This window comes from Suricata suricatta, chromosome 5 (genome assembly GCF_006229205.1).
Source record: "Suricata suricatta isolate VVHF042 chromosome 5, meerkat_22Aug2017_6uvM2_HiC, whole genome shotgun sequence".
Taxonomy (NCBI): domain Eukaryota; kingdom Metazoa; phylum Chordata; class Mammalia; order Carnivora; family Herpestidae; genus Suricata; species Suricata suricatta.
Genome location: NC_043704.1, coordinates 54,224,256 through 54,245,641, shown reverse-complemented (window position 1 = coordinate 54,245,641; position 21,386 = coordinate 54,224,256). Strand labels below are relative to the sequence as shown.

General features: G+C 38.7%; 1 long non-coding RNA gene across 1 annotated transcript in view; it reads left to right on the top strand.

Moving 5' to 3' along the window:
* LOC115292648 overlaps positions 1-12,523 on the top strand; it is a 36,791-nt gene extending 24,268 nt beyond the window's left edge. The window contains exon 4 of the long non-coding RNA XR_003909076.1: positions 12,292-12,523. This is a non-coding gene — a long non-coding RNA (uncharacterized LOC115292648). The remainder of the gene's footprint in view (positions 1-12,291) is intronic.
* The last annotated feature ends 8,863 nt before the right edge of the window (positions 12,524-21,386 follow it).

Below are 21,386 nucleotides of genomic sequence, written 5' to 3'. Positions count from 1 at the left end.
AGCGCGAGCAGGGGAGGGTCAGAGAGAGAAGGAGACACAGAATCTGAAGCAGGCTCCAGGCTCTGAGCTAGCTGTCGGCACAGAGTCCGACGTGGGGCTCGAACCCACAAACCATGAGATCATGACCTGAGCTGAAGCCGGTTGCTTAACTGACTGAGCCACCCAGGTGTCCCTCTATCAGTTGTCTTTTAGTTTCATTAATTGTTTCCTTTGCAGTGCAGAAGCTTTTTATTTTGATGAGGTCCCAGTAGTTCATTTTTACTTTTATTTCCCTTGACTTTGGAGACTTGTCTGTGGACAAGAAATTGCTGTGGCTGAGGTCAAAGAGGTTGTTTTATGCTTTCTTCTCTAAGGAGAAAGATGGTTTCCTGTCACACATTTAGGTCTTTAATCCATTTTGAGTTTATTTTTGTGTATGGTGTAAGAATGTGGTCCAGTTTCATTTTTCTGCATATTGCTATCCACTTCTCCCACAACCATTTGCTAAAGAGACTGTCTTTTTTCCATTGGATACTCTTTCTTGCTTTGTCAAAGACTGGTTGGCCATATATTTGTGGCTCCAATTTTGGGTTCTTTATTCTATTCCAGTGGTCTATGTGTCTATTTTTGTGCCAGTACTATACTGTCTTGATGATTACAGCTTTGTAGTAGAGGCTAAAGTCTTGGATGGTGATGTTTCCCATTTTGGTTTTCTTTTTTAACATTACTTTTACTATTCAGCATCTTTTGTGGTCCTATACAAATTTTAGGATTGTTTGTTCTAGCTTTGAGAAGAATGCTAATGCAATTTTGATTGGGATTGTGTTGGGAAGTATTGACATTTTAACAATATTTGTTCTTCTGATTCATGAGCATGGAATGTTTTTCCATTTCTTTATGTCTTCTTCAATTTATTTAATAAGTTTTCTACAAGTAGATCTTTACATCTTTGGTTAGGTTTACTCCTAGGCATTTTATGGTTCTTGGTATAATTATAAATGGGATCGATATCTTGATTTCTCTTTCTGTTGCTTTATTATTGGTGTATAGAGGTGCCACTGATTTCTGTACATTGATTTTGTATCCTGTGATTTTGATGAATTCATGTATTAGCTCTAGTGGCTTTTTGGTGCAGTCTTTTGGTTTTTCATGTAGAGTATCATGTCATCTGTGAAGAGTGAAAGTTTGACTTTTTTTTTGCCAATTTGGATCCCTTTTATTTCATGGTGAATAATTCTTTTAATATACTGTTGAATTAAATTTGCCTGGTATCTTGTTGAGAATTTTTGCATTCATGTTCATCAGGGATATTGGCCTGTGAGTCTCCTTTTTAGTGGGGTCTGTGTATGATTTGGGAATCAAGGTAATGCTGGCTTCATAGAATGAGTCTGTAAACTTTCTTTCCATTTTAGTTTTTTGGAACAGCTTGAGAGAGAGAGGTATTAACTCTGCTTTAATGTCTGGTAGAAGTTCCAAAGGAAGCCATCTGGCCCAGGACTTCTGTTAGTTGGGAGATTTTTGATAACTGATTCAGTTTCTTCTCTGATTATGGGTTTGTTCCAATTTTCAATTTTTTCCTTTTGAGTTTTAGTAGTGTCTGAGTGTCTAGGAATTTGTCAATTTCTTCCAGATTGTCCATTTTGTTGGCATATGATTCTTCATAGTATTATCTAATAATTACTTGTCTTTCTGTGGTGTTGCTTGTGATCTCTCCTGTTTCATTCATGATTTTATCTATTTGGGTTCTCTTGTTCCTTTTCAAGAAGTTTGGTTAGGGGGTTATCAATTTATTATTTTTTTAAAAAGCCCTTAGATTCACTGATCTGTTTTACTGTTTTTTTTTTTCCTTCTATAATCTTCATTATTTCTCTTCTGCTGGCTTTGGCATTTCTTTGCTGTTCTACTTTTAGTTCCTTTCAATGTGTGGTTAGGTTTTGTATTTGGAGTTTTTCTTGTTTCTTGAGATAGGCCTGGATTGCAATGTATTTTCCTCTTAGGACTGCCTTTGCTGCATCCCAAAGGGTCATGTTTTCATTTTCATTTGTTTCCATATATTTTTAAATTTCTTCTTTAATTGATCCTTTCATTCTTTAGTAGGATGTTCTTTAACCTCCATGCATTTAGAGGCTTTCCAGAATTTTTCTTGTGGTGGATTTCAAGTTTCATAGCATTGTGATCTGAAAATATGCATGGTATGATCTCAATCCTTTTATATTTATTGAGGACTGTTTTGTGACCCAGTATTTGATCTATCTTAGGGACTGTTTCATGTGTCATCGAGAAGAATGTGAATTCTACTGCTTTTGCAATGAAAAGTTCAGACTATATCTATCAAGTCCATCTGGTCCAGTATATCATTTAAGGCCATTGTTTTTTATTGATTTCCTGCCTAGATGATCTGTTGCACATTGCTGTAAGTGGAGTATTAAAGTCTCTGCAATTACCATATTCTTATCAATAAGGTAGCTTATGTTTGTGATTAACTGATTTATATATTTGGGGGGCATAAACATTGACAATTGTTAGCTCATCTTGATGGATAGACCCTGTAATTATGATATAATGTTCTTCTTCATCTGTTGTTAATCCTTTAGTTTAAAATCTAGTTCATCTGATACAAGTATGGCTACTCCAGCTTTCTTTTGACTTACTGTAGAATGATAGATGGTTCTCCATTCCCTCACTTTCAATCTGAAGGTGTCCTCAGGTGTAAAATGAATCTCTTGTAGACAACATAGAGATGGATATTGTTTTTTAAAAATTTTGTATCCATTCTGATACTCTATGTCTTTAAAATTTTTTTTAACATTAATTTTTAAGAGACAGAGAGAAACAGAGCACAAGCAGGGTTGGAGCAAAAAGAGAGGGAGACACAGGATATGAAGCCAACTCCAGGCTCTGAACTGTCAGCACAGAGACGGATGTGGGGCTCTAACTCACTAACCATGAGATCATGACCTGAGCAGAAGTCGGACACTTAATTGACTTAGCCATCCAGGTGCCCCTGATGCCCTCTGTCTTTTGTTTGGAGTGTTTAGTCCATTTACATTTAGAGTTATTATTGAAAGATAAGGGTTTAGTGTCATTGTGTTATCTGTAAGTTTTATGCTTGTGATTATGTCTCTGGTCTTTTGTAGACTTTGCATTGTTCCACTCAGAGAGTCCCAGTTCTGATCTCTTGCATGAACTCCTTCAGTTTTTGTTTGTCTGGGGAAGCCTTTATCTCTCCTCCTATTCTGAATGACAGCCTTGCTGGATAAAGAATTCTTGGCTGTAAATTTTTCCTATTCAGCACACTGAATATTTCCTGTCACCCCTTCTGGTCTGCAAAGTTTCAGTGGACAGACCTACTACTACACTTATGTGTCTACTGGTATACATTAAGACCTGTTTGTCCCTAGATGCTTTCACAATTCTCTCTGTATCTTTGTGTTTTGCTAGTTTCACTATGATATGTCATGGAGAAGACCTATTCTTGTTAAATCTGAAGGGAGTTCTCTGTGCCTCCTGGATTTGAATGTCTGCTTCCTTCACCAGATTAGGGAAGTCCTGAGCTATAATTCGTTCAAGTAAACCCTCTGTCCCATTCTGTCTCTCTTCTTCTTCTGTAACTCCTATAATACTGATATTATTATGTTTCATTGAGTCATTTACTTCTCTAATTCTCCCCTCATAGTCTAGTATTTTCTTATGTGTCTTTTTCTCGGCTTCATCATTTTCCATATCTATATCTTCTATTTCACTTATTCTCCCCTCTGCTTCCTCCATCATTGCTATCACTGTATCTAGTTTAAATCATTTCTTAGTTCATTGTAACCATTTCTTAGTTCCTTGATCTCTGTAGCAATACATTTTCTGCTGTCTTCTATGCTTTTTTCAAGCTCCGCTATGAATCTTATGACTGTTATTCTAAGTTGTTGTGCAGATATATTCTTTATACCTGTTCTGAGCAATTCTCTAGGTGGCATTTTCTCCTGGAATTTCTTTTGGGGAGAATTCTTCCATTTTGTCATTTTGGCTAGTTTTCTCTCCCTTATGTATTTTAATAGCTTATTATGTGTTCTGCGCCTTTGAGAACTACTATATTAAGAAGGGGTCAGACACTGTCCAGGGGTGTTTTGGAGTGTGTTGCATGCTGTATCTTCTTATTTGTAGTGGTGGTTTGTACCTTCCACCAGGTGTGCTTTGATTTGCTCATTGAAGTAACCCTGGAAAATATTTTAAAAAAGGGGTGGTGGTGGAAGAAGCCTTGTTCCATATAAAAAGAGAAATGACAGGGGTGAAGAAAAAAGAAAAGAAAAAAATAAATTGACCAGGCAGAGAATCAGAGAAATGATATGGGCTTAATCCAGAGAGAGAGAGGAAAATAAGGAAGGAGATGCTGAAAAGGCATAAAAAGAATAGATAAAAAATGTCTGCTTAAACAAAACAATAACTATAATAACCAGAATAGAGAAGAGAAGAAATAAGAGAAAGAAAAGAAAAAAAATGTATATATAAAATAAGAATTGACCAAGAATCAAATCAGAAAATGCAAAACTGCTGGACTGGTATCTGGTGGTAACTTGGAACTGTTGTTGGCTTTGCTGGTCTAGAGGAGGGCCTGTCTGGTGTATGTGGGTCCTGCCTCCACTGTGGGCCCGTTGTCCATTCCCGTGGTGATGGGAAGAAAAATGGCAACATGCCAGTCTCTTCTCCCTCAACCTGGTATCCCAAACCACTCTGTTCAGGCAGTCCTCATAGTGTGGGCATGAGTGGGCTGGTTTGTCCCGCTTCATAGTGCTCATACTTCCAGGGCACTCAGCTGGGATTCAAACCTTGATGTCTTAAAGGACCCCCCTCTGCATTCCCTGGTTCCAGGGTAGTGCCACTCCACCAGCCAGCCGACAAAGGGTCCCTGTCTGGTGGGCGCCTGTAGGGCCTTTTGTCCTTGAAACAGCTATATGCCTTCTTCCCATAGCGCTCCAGGGAGTGGATTGTACTCTCCAATTGCACCTCTGAGCTAGCTACTGAACTTGAAGCAGGCTCTCCTCCTTCCCTGATGCATGAACAGGGTAGCAGGCTCCAATTCAGAGAAAGTCCTGCAACTCTGGAATGAGTTAGAAATTGGTTCTTTCTCCATTTTTTACCATTCCCCAGTCTGAGATTTTTCCCTCATCCAAATATAATCCTATACTTCCACAGACTCTCTCTCTCTTCCATTTGTCTCTCCACACAAAGGGATCTCTCCCCTCCATGCCTATGCCACTTGTTTTATCTCCCCCAGTCACAATCACATACTTATGGCCTGCCAAGTTGTCCCCATGGGTCCCTGGAGATGTTTCTGTCACTCTGTAGCCCAGACTCCTGGCATTCCAAATCTTCTGGCCTCAAAACTACTGTGTTTGAGGTAAAAGGGAACTTTAGGTCTCCCTACTTCTCTGCCATGTTGACTCCTCTTGGGTTAGCTTTTAATCTACTGTGAACTAGCATGACATTGCCATAAGAAAATAAATATGTAGTCATATGAGGATGGCGACATTGACCTCACCCTTTCTCTGAATGACTTCACAAAAGATTTGATTCTCTATGATGCAAGAGAAAAATATCAGTTGCAGTGTTTTGTTGCATAAATATATTCTGCATAAATTAAATTAGTGGCATATAGGGGCTCCTGGGTGACTCAGTTGTTGATCATCCAACTTCAGCTCAGGTCATGATCTCACCATTCGTAGGTTTGAGCCCCATGTTGGGCCCTGTGCTGACAGCTTGGAGCCTTGATTCTGCTTTGGATTCTGTGTCTCCTTCTCTCTCGGCCCCTCCTCTGCTTACATTCTGTCTCTGTCTCTTTCTTTCTCTCAAAAATAAACAATAAAAAATTCAAAGAAAAATAAGTTAGTGGCATATAAAGTTATCATCTTGTTTGAACAAAAATCTTATTAAATTGAGCATGTTTTTATTCCACAAAATAAAAAATTAAATTTTTAGACAGTTATTTTCTTTTCAGTTGGAAATTTGTTGAGTTAATAGAAAACAAGTTATACATCTTTCCAAAGAATATATTACATGGTTTTGCATTTTTGTTTTCTTTGGCTTTGTGTCATTTTTAGAAAATCTTGTAAGTTGAATATATTAAAGTAGAGATTGAAAGAAAATAACCAGACATAATAGCCATAAATTTGCAGATAAGGATTTCTTTAAATAAATGTTCACTGCAGTATTACTTATATAAGTAATTGGGAATTACCAAAGTCTTTAATAATAAATATATTGTTAGAAAAACTGTGACATCTTTCCATTAATGGAGTATTAGGTAGAATTTAAAAATATTTTTGTAAGGACATCTGGGTAGCTCAGTGGGTTAAGTGTCCCATTTTGGCTCAGGTCATGTTCTTGAGTTTGAGCCCCACATAGGGCTTTGTACTGACAGCTCAGAGCTTGGAGTCTGTCTCAGATTCTGTGTCTCCCTCTCTCTCTGACCCCCACCCCTGCTAGCACTCTCTCTCAAAAATAAATAAACATTAAAAAAATACTTAAGAAGTTTTAAAAATGCAGGACATTTTTCCTACTATAAGAAAACACATAACAACAACAACAAACCCAGAAAACCAACTGCATGTACAATAAAATTTTGGTTTGTAAAGATAGACAAATGAGTGGGTAAGTCAAAGTACTGAGCACTTTGAAGGCCTTATCACATTTAATCTTCACAGGAACACAGTGATATTATTCCGGGCAACTCAGAAAATTTCACTGTCAAGGACTGACTCACTGGATGAATAGCTTCAGGGGATCATTTTGGAAGTTGAAAGTCATAGGTCAACAATTTGGAGGCATTTAAATTGTGTATTGGGAAAATTAAGTATGCAAATGTAGTGAATGTAATTGATTTGAGTAATTTTTTTGTTTGTTTGTTTGTTTTTGAGAAGATGCAATAACTGCTGTTGTTGGGACTGGTTCTTCAAGTATAAACTGGCCAAGTAGGTGTAGACATTAAAATACCCACCAGTGATTGGGTCCCTCTGTAGCTTTTCTGTTGTCTGTTCCCTAACACCTTCAGGCTCCCATAAGAAAACTGTTTTGCCTCTGTGATATGGAGTAGTCTTTTTGATTGAGCCTGAGTTCCATTCATGGTGGTTTTTCCCTGAGGAACTCCAGAGAGAAGTCATCTTCCCTAAAGCAGAACTAAAAGACTCAGCATGTTTGGAGCCCAAAGTTTCTAGAAATTGCCATTGGCATTCTTCTGCTCTTGTTGCCATCTCCTGTCAGCTACCCTGACATCTCAGAGATTAAAGATTGGCACTGCTTGTTGAGCTGGCAGCCTTCAGTTATGATTTCAGGGATTAGGTAAGTGGCAGCAATAAAATGTTTGTGCTAGGATTTCTTTTTCTCCTAAGAATCATTATGTTATGGTGCCAATGCATGCAAATTCAGGCTTACTGGTTTTAACACAGAGGAGAATCAGGCTTTGATTCTTCACTTGAGAATGATACCTAAACAGTGGTTAGTAACTTCATTTTGCATATGAGTAAAATTAAGACATAGAGAAGACCATAATTTGCCTAAAGTCACACATCTACTCATGATAGAGTTAGGATTTCAACCCAGTTCTGTCTAGCTTCAAAGACCTTGGTTATTTTAGTACTAGGGTCATAGATAATTTTTCTTACTTTTTTTTGAAAAATATTTTTCTGTTTAAAAACTTTATATGATGATATTGTTTTCATAAGTCAAAATTCTTTTTGTGCACTTTATAAGTAATAAGTGTTATGAAAGTAGAGATAAAACATTTTCATATAGTCTAAAGAAGGAAGAAAGAAGAGATTTTTTTTCCTATGAATGAGAAACACATCCCTGTTTCCCTTATTCATTCTGGACTATTTGCTGTGATTGCACCTGCCATATTGTGCTGAAATGACCTGAAGAAAGATGGAAACAATGTGCTCTACAATGTTGAAAATCTCTACCTTGACTTACAGTTTCATTAAAGCTTGTGTGATCAGACTGTGCAAAAATTAGTGTATATTATTAATTAAACTCACCAGATGCTAATTACTAATAAAACATGGAACAATAAAAACAAAAAGATAGTCTTTAATATTCATTACTTTATTTCTTCAGGTTCCAACAGGATTCTATTTAGCTGTAGAAGCTTGAATATATATATATAACTGCAAGGATATATTCTGCTGTCCTCTTTGGGCTAGGTGTGCTTGCCCCCTGGGAAAGAAACAGAAGTTTTAGGATACATTTTTAGTCATGAACGTTCTTTCTGTAGACTTCTTAGGAAAAGAACTTCTGGGCTGGGTGAATGAGTAAAATATGTTTCTTCTGTTCTGAGATGTCTGACATCAAGACTAACTGCCACAATGCACCTTAATGACCCTTCCACGTCACAACTGACACTGACACTGACGAAAAGGATTTGGGACAAAGAGCTGTGTTCACCCCGTACATCACTCTCCAGCTTCTCCACAAGCTCTGCATTTTATGCTACTGTCTATGGCTTAAGTACATTTGTATCTAAGGAAATTGAATACTCCTTTGATACTTAAGGACTTTATCCTGGGCAGGGGAGGGAAGAGCCAGGATCAAACTGTTGTGGCAAGCAAGCTCTTTGATAAGGAAAACGCTGTATCTATATTCATTGAAACCATGTTTGCTATTGAGCCATGTAAATGAGATAGTTCAAAGGCATTTGAAAAGTATATTCCTTAAAAAAAAAAAAATCCATGTGCTCCTGACAGTTACATAAAATTTCAAAAACTATATAAAAAGCCCTAAATGTTGAGTGAATGAAGGTTGTTAATGGAAGACTGGGCTGTGAAAACCAGTTGGGAGTTGGAGAAATGAAATGGTATGCAGAAACACAGCTAATTTAGGCTGTCTTTGGGGCAGGGCTTAAACTGAAAATCAAATGAACTTGTGAAGAGTAGCCTGTTTCTGTTTGGGTCCTACCCTATAGGATGTTCAGCTTTAAACATAAGCTAAGACTGTAAGAGTTTGGTCCCATGTCTAAGAGTATGTTTCTAAGGAGCTGGAGGGTACACTGTTGCTTTGAATCCTGGTAGAAGTCAAAAACAAACTTCTAAAAGGATAAGAATTCTTCTGAAACTGTTAATTCTTAGCAAAACACTCAGCTTGGAGAATCTTTCATCAGTGCCCATTAGTTTAGAGCAGTAATTAGGAGATAGTTAGCCTAGTAGCTCTCTCAGTAAATTCATATTAGGAGTGATAAATACCAATATTTATCTGCATGGTTTCAGTTCTTCTGTTGTGTTTGTTTTGTACCCAAACCAGGCATCTTGGGGTATTGGAATGATTGATGCGGACTGTGAGGGGGAGGCATCCCCTTGACTTGGCCCAAGAATATTGGCGACTCCCTGGCTTCAGCATCCCAGAAGAGAATGAAATAGCCAAAGAGAAAACCTCTAGTGATTCTTTTAGGGATTAGTTCATGCGGAAAAATAGAATATTTCACAGAGATCTTAACTGATCAAGGAAAGGAACTTCTTTCTGTGTGAATACAACCTGGAAATTCTACCAAAGTCAGAATGTGATAAAAAATCTTTCCACTGATATGGCTTACAGTGGATAAAGGATATAATACAGCAAAAAAAAAAAAAGAAAGAAAGAAAGAAAAAAGAAAAAAAACAGGTTCACAATAGAGATTATGCAGAGCTGAGAGAATTTTTCTCAGGTAATAAACACTTGCAGTCAGGATTTTCTAGAATGTTTCAGAAGGAAACAATGCTACAGAAATGCAGTTGGAGACCATGTTGAAATGAGGAATTTTGCCATTTGTGATGAAGAAACCAAAAATTACTTTTGAATTGTATTGATGACATTGATAGAAAAAAAAAAGTGTTTATTTCAGTAGATATTTGTGGTGGCAGGACAGTCTGCAGAAGACAAGAACTAGATGACGAACAGGGGCAGACACTCAACCAGAGGAGTGCTGTTGTCCTTTCCTCTGGCTTCCTGGCTTCCCCAGGAGGAGGAGCTGGATGGCCCACGGCCACATGTTACGGTCAATAACAAAGAATTTATTATTCAAAAATATCCTGTTAATTTAACAAGGAGCCCATTAGACTAATTTGGCTCTAACAGCTAGTGGTTTAGGTAAGCAAACCAAAATTTAAGCCTGCAAATGTCTCACAGTTACAAAATTAAAATGCCAAAGGAGAAGCAATCACAAATAGCTAAACTACAGCCAAATGACTTCCTTTCTTTGTGTCTGCACTTTCTCCATAGAATTCTTTCCCAGAACCACTTCCAATTGGGTGCTACCCTATTGAGATTGATAAATGTTCAAATTAACTTTTAAAATCTCCGGTATGTCTGTTTATTTTTTAATACCTCTCTCAAGTTCTAATGAGGGCAGACCCTTTCGGGGGACCTTTGTTTTGTTGAGGTGGATGATGGGTAAGGACACAAACTGGGGAAGTTAGGGATGAACCAAAATGTCAAACTTAAAGAAAGCAAACTGAGATACTGGGGGAGATAGTTCTTTGAGCAGAGAGGGGATTGCAGATACGAGAGGAGTTCCAGGCACCTGAAGTTGGAGAGGAAGCTGAGAGTAATCTAAAAGCAAGTGAAGAAGAGTGTTTCTGGGGCACCTGGGTGGCTAAGTTGGTTAAGCATCTGACTTTGGCTCAGGTCATGATGTCACAGTTCATGAGTTTGAGCCCCAGGTTGGGGTCTATGCTGACAGCTCAGAGGCTGGAACCTGCTTCGGATTCTGCGTCTCCCTTTCTTTGTCTCCCTCTACCCCTTGACTGCTTGTACTCTCTCTCTCAAAAATAAATCAGTAAACAACAACAAAAAGCTTTAAGAAGAGTATTTCTGATGTTTTACTGGGCAGAACACTTTCTTCCGTTTCCCCATGGACACTTAGTAAAAATGACATTATTTATATTTCGAGTTTTGTTTACGTGTTGATAGATAACATATCAGGCCTGACCCCAGGGCACGTCTGGGTAGAAGGGAGGTCCATGAGGGCCAGTCTCGTTTGGATTACAAATAAATAAATTGAATTTGAAACTGTATACAATTATTCTTCTATAATATATAGAGTATATTTAAATCATTCTCCATTTTTAGGAGAAAATATTTTATAAAATACTTATTAATCTCCTCAAATGTTATTAGGCATAATTAACTGAACTGAGGAAATTTCTGCTGACAGTTGCAGTCAGGAGTCTGTGCCTAGAGGGTAGAGTGGGTGAATAGACGTTTTTATAGAATGGTTCCAGAAAAACTTTCATTTTTATTGGCATTTGCTTGACATAATATGCCTACAAGTTATCATTATTTGCAGAGTAATAAGATAGTTTATAAGCTTCTTATCAATTTTGTCAATATGTAATTATTTTTCCAACAAATGAGGGATTGTTAGCACATAAATAACATTCCAAGAGTGTGTCTTGCCCATTTTAGTAAGTCAGATACTTGTTCAGTTGGTGATAAAAAGCAAGATCTAAATTTAAGAACACTATGTCCTTTCTCAGTTGAAGGTATAACACAAAGTAAATTAAGGTTCTGTATAATTTATTGGATTTTTAAAAGCTTTGTGGACTTTTCCTAAAAATGTCTTGAGGCATTAACAATAAAACTAATTTAAGCATCTGCATCTACTTACAGCAATAATGATATGTTGAAAAGGAAATTAGGAGATACAAGTCAAGCAAGATGCCCAGTTAACCCTTAGAATATTGAATCAGGAAAGGCCAGCTAACACCTTTAACATTTCTAAGGGCAGGCCTAGCAGGTTAGTCATGCCCTACGTGAGGGTCCTGGACTCACTCTGTAATTGGTCAACACTCTAAATGTTTTGATTGACTCCCACCAAAAGTAACAATGTATGGTTAAAGTTACTGCCAATATTGATAGGGGATAATGATTGGACCCCTGTACCTGTGTCACAATTTCCTGTAACTCCCCCTTCCTGAACCCATAAAAGCCCTACCCCGCCTTTGTTCGGGGCTCTCAGCATGAATCCACTGCACCGGTAAAGTCTGTGAGCCTGAGCTTAGGCCCGGCCAGCCTAAGCCCATAATAAAGCCCTTTGCTTTTGTATGCATGACTCAGTCTCCCTGGTGGTTTCTGGTTTTTGGGGACGATATTAAAAATCTGGGCATAACAGTAGTTACTTTAATAAGAAAGGGTGGAAACCTTTTTGTGTCCTCTTTTTACATTCTCTGCACTTCTGTTGATAAGGCAGCCACGAAAATAAGCTGATGTTTGTCAGTGACCATATAAAAGCTAAAGTTCAGGGGCTTCACTTGGAATGTGGATACTGAGGTCTTTCCTTTTGTTTTTGTTCCCTGCCAGAGCCCGTCTGCCCTCAGCCTGTGCAATTGGATGGCTCTGCAGGACTGCAGTTCCCACATACCCCAGTAACTCTCTACTCTGTGCCCACTGCCAGGGAGCTGCACACATCCATCATATTGTAAAGTACTCTTTTCAGTTGGCTGCTAGAGGGTCCTTCACATTTATGCTTTATTTATTTAAAAAAGGTCTAAAATGTGAGAAGGGAAAAGTAGAAACATAACAAAGAAACTCATGAGGGGAATAAAAGGAGCTTTGAAATTTTTCTGTGACTTATTTTATCATGCACCGTGACCCCCTTTTGCTGGTGGGGTGAAAACTTGACAATTAGTGATAATTCAATCTCTTCTGGCTACAACAGCCTCTTTTATATAAATGGTTCATCTGTTCAAAGTTCACTGTCAAGACGGTTTCTTCCCTTTCAGGTGGTACTACTTCCATCTCTTCCTTCCCGGGAAGGCAAGTTGGTGCAGGAGGAGACTGAGTCTTCTCACGGTGGTGGGTGGGAACTTGTGGATGGGGGCAGGGGGAGGCTGTGTCCGGGCAGGCCTCTGGGCCAGAGTACCCTGTGCTTGCATGTGGGCAGAGACATCTGCCTTGCCGCCTCTGTCTCTGTAGCACAGTGGGCTCTAAGTAGTTGGGCTGTTCCTGATCATTTCTCCCTTCCCCACTTGTGCTTGTCTGATCCTGCGATTACCTGAGGTTGGGCTATGACTCCCACTTGGCCCCAGCTTGATAGGTGGTCCTTTGGGTCCCTTCCTCAGGTGCCAGAGGCCTGCTCCGGCTCGTCCAGGGCTCCCTGAAGGGGTAGTAGCGGACGGGAAAGAGAGATTCACCGTTTCTTTCTTTCTTGGCATCATCTTCCTGGCATCATCTTCTTCTCTCTTTTCTCACCAGGTTTTGGGCCTTTATTTATAGACTTACAACATCAAAAAGTGGAATTTTTACAAATAATTCTCAGTGATAAAGATATTTTGAAAAGGGTGCAGAAACAGGTTTTACAGAGGCATTTCTTCAGAACTACTCTAATTACCATGAGGTACCTTACACATCGTAGGATAACAGGATATTCTCAGTGAAAAGCAGATAACATACACATTTGTTTGAACCTGTAGTAAATCTTACAACTAAGAAGATAGCAGGATATTTTCAGTGAGAAGCAGATAGCAAACACATTTTATAACAATAACGCTAAGATTAGTCATAAACAGGGCTAGGAGATAATCTATTTGGCGCACAAGAGGAAGAATGTATTCACACTGGTTAGTAAATAAACCTTTTGTCAACCTTGTTCTTTGATGTTGAAGGTATAAGCGCCATAGGTGCCCTAGATGAGCCGGCCTTTGCATATGAGTTTAAGTGGTAACTACTCTTACCCATCCTCACAATGGGCACCAAATTAGCATATGTATGCCCAGTGACTTATGCCTGGCTCTTGTTTGCTTCTTATTCCTAAATTAGGCCTTTTCTCCGGGCCAGGGTAAACATTATTCTTGTGTTCTTTAACCCTCTTTATTTTCCATGTCTTAAGTTTGTGAAGCTCAATAGAAGAGCCAAACATCTGCAGTGCTTTAGCTTCCTCTGTATAGAGGTGGGAATATGCTTCTTCCCATGAGGTATCTGGGGAATATCGGTCTGATTTGGAACATTGTGAGGCCTAATCAATAGCACAGGCTTAATTTTACATGAGCACCAGTAGCAGAAGGAGATGCCAGCTTCCGTCACCTGTGGCAGGAGCTGTGCAATGTCTACCATTTCCTCACTGTGACCGTGTCATCCAGCAAGGCTGGTGCGGTTCCCAGCACTCAGGACCACTTTTCTCACGGTGCTCCTCCAGCAGGTGAACTCACCAGCCTATGGCATCAGCTGTTCAGTCTGGGACAAAGGGAGCTTATGGATTACTTACATGTCACACTGAGGCCCCAGAGGATGTGGGATACCGTGGTGGGCACTCTTACTATCTAAGCTTGCCATTTATTCTCCACAGTCACCCCAGATTGTCAAGGCTGATTTGAGGGGTGCCTTTCCAGAGTTCCAAGTGGCACCTGGATTCCCCTTTATCTAAGCTAGAGTATTTCTGTTGACCTTCGATCTGATGCCAGATTCAGATCTGTAGGTCTTTGTAGCCTTTCTTTGCCACTGCTCCTCTTATTTATCCTGTGAAAAAGGGGCCATTTGTATATGGAAAATATAAAGAGGAAAAAATGAGTGTTCAGTTTCCTGTATTCTTCAGTCAAATACTCTTCACAGTCCTAACTCTCCATTCTTGCTGTGTGCTGTGGCATCAAACCCTATGACATCTGCAAACACAGATGTCTAGCCAGGAGCATGTGGGTTAGCAGGTGATTGGTAGGGAGAGCAAAAGGAACACAGGGCATGGAAGGAGGGTCTGTCACAGAAATCTTTGTCAATAACTTCATAGTGGCCGCAATAAGGAATGTAGCACAGATGCCATCGAGAAGTATGGATTTGCTTTTACTCCCTGTATTCATCTCCGTTGAGAAATGAAACGAGCTCAGTAACTTCTGTTTGGTTTTTTGCCTTTAACCCTTCTTAGTGAGAATAAACTAGGAACCAGTAGATAATTTTAGTTTTACTATATTCTATTAGTTTGCTAGGGCCGCCATAACAGAATACCACGGACCAGGTGGTTTAAACACGGAAATGTATTTTTTCACCATTCTGGAGGCCGGAAAGTCCAAGATCAAGGTATCTACAGGCCCGGTTTCTTAGGCCTTTCTCCTTGACTTTCAGATGGCTACCTTTCCACTGTGTCTTCCCATGGTTTTTCCTCTGTGTGCAGTATCTCTGGTGTTTCTCTCTCTTATAAAGACACTAGCCATATGGGATTAGGGCCCTGCCTTAATGGCCTCATTTAAAATTAATTGCCTCTTTAAAGACTTTATCTCTAAATATAGTTACATTCTGAGGGACAGAGAGGTAGGACTTCAATATATGAATTTTGGGCCAAATATAATTCAGCCCATAGGAACAACTGTATTCTTGGTAATTCAAAGTACTTTTAAATCATAACTATTACTGAAACAAATGTTCATACTGACACTACTTTTCAGGCCATAAAACACAAGAGTAAGGAATGGTTTGTTAGAGATTCCAAAGCTCAGGAGAGAAAGTGAGAAGTTTACTTAGTTCTCTTAGAATGAATGGGATATTGCTATTGCATTTTCTTCTTCTTCCTCTTCTTCTTTTCCTTCTCTTTTTCCTCCTCCTTCCTCTTCTCCTTCTTCTCCTCCTCTTCCCCCTCCTCCTCCTCATTCTTCTTCTTCTTCTAATGCTTATTTAATTTTGAGAGAAAGTGACAGAGCATGAGCAGGGGAGGAGCAGAGAGAGAGATAGAGAGAGAGATAGAGAGAGAGAGAGAGAGAGAGAGAGAGAGAGAGAACGAGACATAGAATCTGAAGGTGGATTCTATAAGACTCAAACCCACAAATGATGAGATCATGACCTGAGCTGAAGTTGGACATTAACTATTTAATTATATAGATAATACCTTAAAATGTGCTTGATGAGAACATTTCAAACTACACAGAAAAACATAAGGAGTCGTTGTCTTCTTTATATTATAGTCTCCTTCCCCCTCCACCCCTCGCAGAAGTTAAACTTTGTTAATGTTTTAATATCTCTTCTTATAGATAAGTAATGTTATTTGAAGAATTTTTAAATTTTGATTTTGATTTTTCAAAGTGGCATAATACTACATGTATTGTTGTTTGGCTTGGTTTTTTCACTTAACAAGATGCCTTGGAGTTCTTTCTATGTTACTTTAGGGCAAGGTTTCTTAACCTTGGTACTGTAGGCATTTGGGATACTATGATTCTTGGTTTGGTTTGGAGATGAGGTGTCCTATGTATTGTAGAATGTCCTGTGTATTGTAAAATGCTTAGCAGCATCCCTGGCTTCTGCTCACCAGATGACAGTAGCACTTCCCCCTCTGTCAGTGGTGATAACCAACAATGTCCCTAAACATTCATTTTCAAATGTCCCTGGGTGGGCAAAATTGCTTTTAGTTGAAAACCATGGATATAAAGAGATTTCTTATTTATTTATTTATTTATTTATTTTTATATTTATATTTTAGAGAAAGAGGTGGAGAGAGTGTGAGCTGGGGAGAGGGACAGAGGGAGAGAGAATGTTAAGCAGGCTCCACGCTCAGTGAGTTCCTGCAACCCTGTGATCATGACCTGAGCTGAAATCAAGAGCTGGGCAGTCAACTGACTGAGTCACCCAGGTGCCCCAAGATTTCCTTAATTTTAAACAACTGCTGCTGGTATCCAGAGTATGGTTTCCACCATGGTTTGTTTATCTATGCTCTGATGGACATTTAGGATATTTCTGTCTTAATAGGAGCAACACTGCATCTTTACCTGGGACTCCTAACACATCCCTCCTGACATGTGACTCTTTGTTACTTATACTAGCATCACTTTAGATAAAAAATATCTGGAAATTTAATTGCCGGGCCAAGGAAGAGGCACATTTTATGTCTTGATAGATACTATCAAATTATCCTTCAAAAGCATTGTCCATTTCTCTGCAACCGTGCCACAATTAAATAGTATCAACCTTTCTCAATTTTACTAGTTAATACCACTAAAAATTTGTATCTTTATATTTCCCTAGTTACTAGACATTGATCGTCTCTGCACTTCATTTCCACTTCTGTGATCTATTCATATTTCTTGCCCCATACCGTTTTTATGAGTAGTTTGATTTGTGGGAGTTCTTCATGTGTTCTGATTCCTAATTCTTCTACTGCTACATACATTGCAAGTATATTCTCCTAATCTGTTATTTGTTTTCTAACTTCGTTAACATAACTTTTATGATTACAAATTTAAATTTTTATATAGTTAAGCATTTGAATCTTAAAGGTTTTCAAATCTTTATTGTTTAATACTTTATATTTTTATTCTTCTTTAATATTTTTAATGTTTATTTTTGAGAGAGAGAGAGTGCAAGAGAGAGAGCAAGAGAATGTGAGCTGGGGAGGGGTGGAGAGAGAGGGAGACACAGAATCTGAAGCAGGCTCCAGGTTCTAAGTTGTCAACACAGAGACCCACGCAAGGCTCGAACCCACAAACTATGAGATCATGACCCGAGATGAAGTCAGACACTTAACCAACTGAGCCACGCAGGCGCCCCTTATCCTTTATATATATATTATCATACTTCACTTTTTACCCTTTAGATCTTTAGTCATCTATAATCCATTTTTTTGGTAAATGTTTTTCATACAGTGGTGTTTTCTCTATTATTTACCCAGGCATTTGTCTAAACAAATTTTAAGCCATATAACCAATCTGCATATGGGTCATCTAATAAAAGCCTCATGATAGAACACAAATAGAATTTTCATTTGTATTCATGTTAAAGTTTATTTGGATATCTTCTGTCTCTCTTTTGCATAGAAATTCATGGCATTGGGCAGGTGAATTTCTTACTGTGGTCCCTGTTGCTGTCACCATTCTTGCTCATTGCCTGGTACAAGTATTGGAATAGAGCTCTCCCTCAGGAGGGAGCAGAAGAGCAGGTTTCTGATGATTTGTAGGTAGTGGATCCTTTCCAGGGAGTGGAGTCAACATCTGAATGAGGCCTCTGAATTCCTTCTCCATTTTGCTCTGGGCCAGTCCCCAGAGACTCTGTATTTGAAATATATACCATGCAAGATATAGGTCTTTTTTTTTCATTCCTGGATTGGTTCTGGCTGGTTTCCAAAGATCCAGGGCCATCACATATTGGAGAGCATATTATTCTTGGATTGCAAAACCTGAATGACCAGCTGAGGGCCTGGCAGGACCTAGGGGGCAGGGATTTGAAAGGGGCTGCTGAAAACAAAGCAGCCCAGAGCCCAGAGCGTTAGCAGAGGTGGAATAACTCTGTGGTTTCCTTACATCTCATTACCAATTCTGCCTTCACACTGGATGAGTTCACACCCTTTCATATTCATTACAGATTAATTAAACCTTGTACTCAGGAAGGAGTACAATGAAAGAAGTAAAGAGAGTCTGGAAGAATGTAACACTAGTGAGACTGTACATGAAAAAGAACAAAATAAAAATATGTGTGGGCGGTAACATCTGTTTCTTCCTCTGTGACCCCATTTCCTACCTCCCCCACCCTCCCTTCTCACTTGGCTCCCACCACCCAGCTGCCCTGTCACTCTGTGTGTACCACAAAGTGTGCCACTTTGGGGAGAGCTCTTCCCCAGTGCCTGGAGCCCACTCTCTCACTGTCTGCAGTCTTGGCACACAGGGAGTCTGTGGTGAGACCCTGTGCACTTTCTATGCAATTACACACCTCTCAGCCTACCTGGCCTGGGTTTCTCTTTCTCTGCAGCACGTCACAGCTTCTGCTGTGCTGGGTTCCTATGCACAGTGTGCACACTCACTCAGGCACATGGGTTGCTATCAGCTCCCCCCTACCCGGGAATGTAACCTGTAGGACAGGGTTTTCTGCTTCTCTGGTTCCTACCCTATCTTCAGGTCCTGGCACTATAGCTGGCACTCAAAACATTTTTGTGTTGAATAAATGTCCACATTGAGATCACTCAGCTAAGACATGGGGAAGACAAGACACGATACATCCTGATTCTTGATTATCATCTTAGGAACACTGAGGTATATTTAAAATGGATATGACATTCTAGGATGAGGTAAATATACTTTTAGTGTATATTTTGTTTGTGTCTTGTACTGTATATCTAACTTGTAGGAGTTTAAAGGGCATGTTAAATTTGCTGAAATAAATGCTGCTGTCAGTAACTTTGGGGTTTTGTGAGATTGGAAAGCAGAAACTAAGAGAGGCAATGTTACTGTGATAGATTTCCACTGGCTTGTGGCTAGCCTGCAGCTCTCTGTGGGGCCATTCATGCAAATCTTTCTATTTCAGGCTCATTTCAGTAAGGTGCACTCTTAGTCAGAGATTTCTTCTTTTGTGAATAATAGAATCAATAAAAGATTAGCAGGATGTTCCTTGAAAACTAACACATCAGCCAACAGAGTGTATATTTAGATAAAGGTAATACTTCTTTGTTTGTAGTAGCTGCTTTCCAGTAATTATGAACATGATCTCTTCATACTGTTATGTGAAAGATAGAATCAAATGTATACAATTTTAATGGGTGCTGTATATTTACAGAGGGCCAGATAAAACCTGTGAATTCTGCTTTCTTGTTTTGTATATTTTGATAGCATGTTTGAATCTTTTTATCATATAAAATAAGAAAAATGAAGTAAATAGAGAGTAGAGCATTGAAATTGAATCCGTTTTCAAATCCTGTCTCGAATTTGATGTTCTTAGTGAGCTTATCCTGAGCTCCTCAACCAGTTTGGAGCTTTCCTACCTTAGAACAAGGAAGGACTTTGGACTTTGCTAAAAATGTTTGCTGGCTTTCTAGTCTAATAAACTGTATACATGTCCCATTTGATCTATCAGATTGTTACTTTAAAATTTATAGTTGCACTTGGGATAGGTCTTTTAACATTTCAAAATAAATATTGAAAATATCAGCTTCATAATAAGATAAAATGGGCTTTTAAAATTATATTTAGAGTACAACAAATGTTTATTTAGAATAGGAATATAATTTGACATTTATCAAACTATTTGACTAAATGCTGGGAAAGAAGAGACTGCCCTTTGCTCTCAAAGGGCTCTGGTGAGAAAGCATTAAAGGGAATGTCTGAATACATGGAGGAAATAGCAACATGGGAAACAGTGAGCAAAATTAAATTCTTAATTCCAGAGTTTAGGCATTATGCTGTTTCTAAGACTTCTTGCTGCAAAGTATGATGCAAAAAGAGGGCAAACATACATGGAAAGACAAACTAATGGAAATTTTTCCTTTGAGTGAACAATGCAATTACTGAAATTACCAAACTGAACACTTAAGATTTATGAAGGAACTAGTGTTTACAGCTTATATATGCCCTGGAAACATGACTGCGAGGACTGTCTCATCCTCTAATACCCAGTCTGATTAAATGGTATTAAGAGTAAAATGAGAGTTTACTTGGATTATTTAACAAATAGCCTCATCTCTGATATTGAGTTGTTTGCATTTCTTTTCTTGAAATCTTTTGCCCGTTTTTGAACATTTCAGTGTTTGCCTTAATATCATTTTTGACAGAATCATCAGCTATAGACTTTCTACTGCAGGGATGATACTCCAGAATAGGTTAACTAAAGCTTTCTTGGAAACTTATTTCAACTGTGATTTGTAATGCTCTGGCTCTTTGGTCCAGTCTGAATCTCATCTATGTAATAGTTTCACTGACCTAATGAGATACTACTAGAGACTCACAGAGAACCCATCAGTTCAGTGGAAACCCTTAGTGGATCCAAAGACACCTTGTATTTGTTGATGATTGTGAAATGAAGTGGAAATGGTTTCTTGTGAATATGAAATGAAAGCCAGGGCTATAGATGATATTTGCAGAAAACAGTGCCCATAAAACTGTCAGAAAAATAAACTTTCCTTTGGTTATTAAAAACAGAAAAACTAAAAAAAAAAAAAAAAAAAAGAGTTTCTAGCCAGGCCTAACATACATGGCTTTACGTGGTGGTCATTTTCAAGGCAATATTTTCAATCTCCTCCCCCATAGGCAGCAATTAGGTATTTGCACAGGCACTAGAGCATAAGTATTTATTTCTGAAAAGAGATTCAGGAAAGAATGTCTTAGAAATTGGAATGATTTCCTCTTTCTCTTTCCCATCTAATTATTCATATACTTGCTCTTCCCTCTGCCAGGCACACAGTGTCGGAAACCAGCCTATTACCAAGGATAATGTCAGGATTGCACATTTCTTTCCGCATGTCGTGCTTTTATAGGGCATTGACTCTAGAAATAATCACCGACAATTACTACTGTTAGTTACATAGTATGACAGAGACCCTTAGACTATTATCCTTCCATGGCATTTTCATTACAAATCCCATTAAAATGTGATTTACTGTCTCAAGTACTTCATACATTATCCAGAATCGCTGTTCAAGGCTGATATTATAAACTGCTCTATACCTTTCTTTTTTGATCTATCAAAATAACCTAAGGCTCTACTGTCCAAAATTTGTGTAT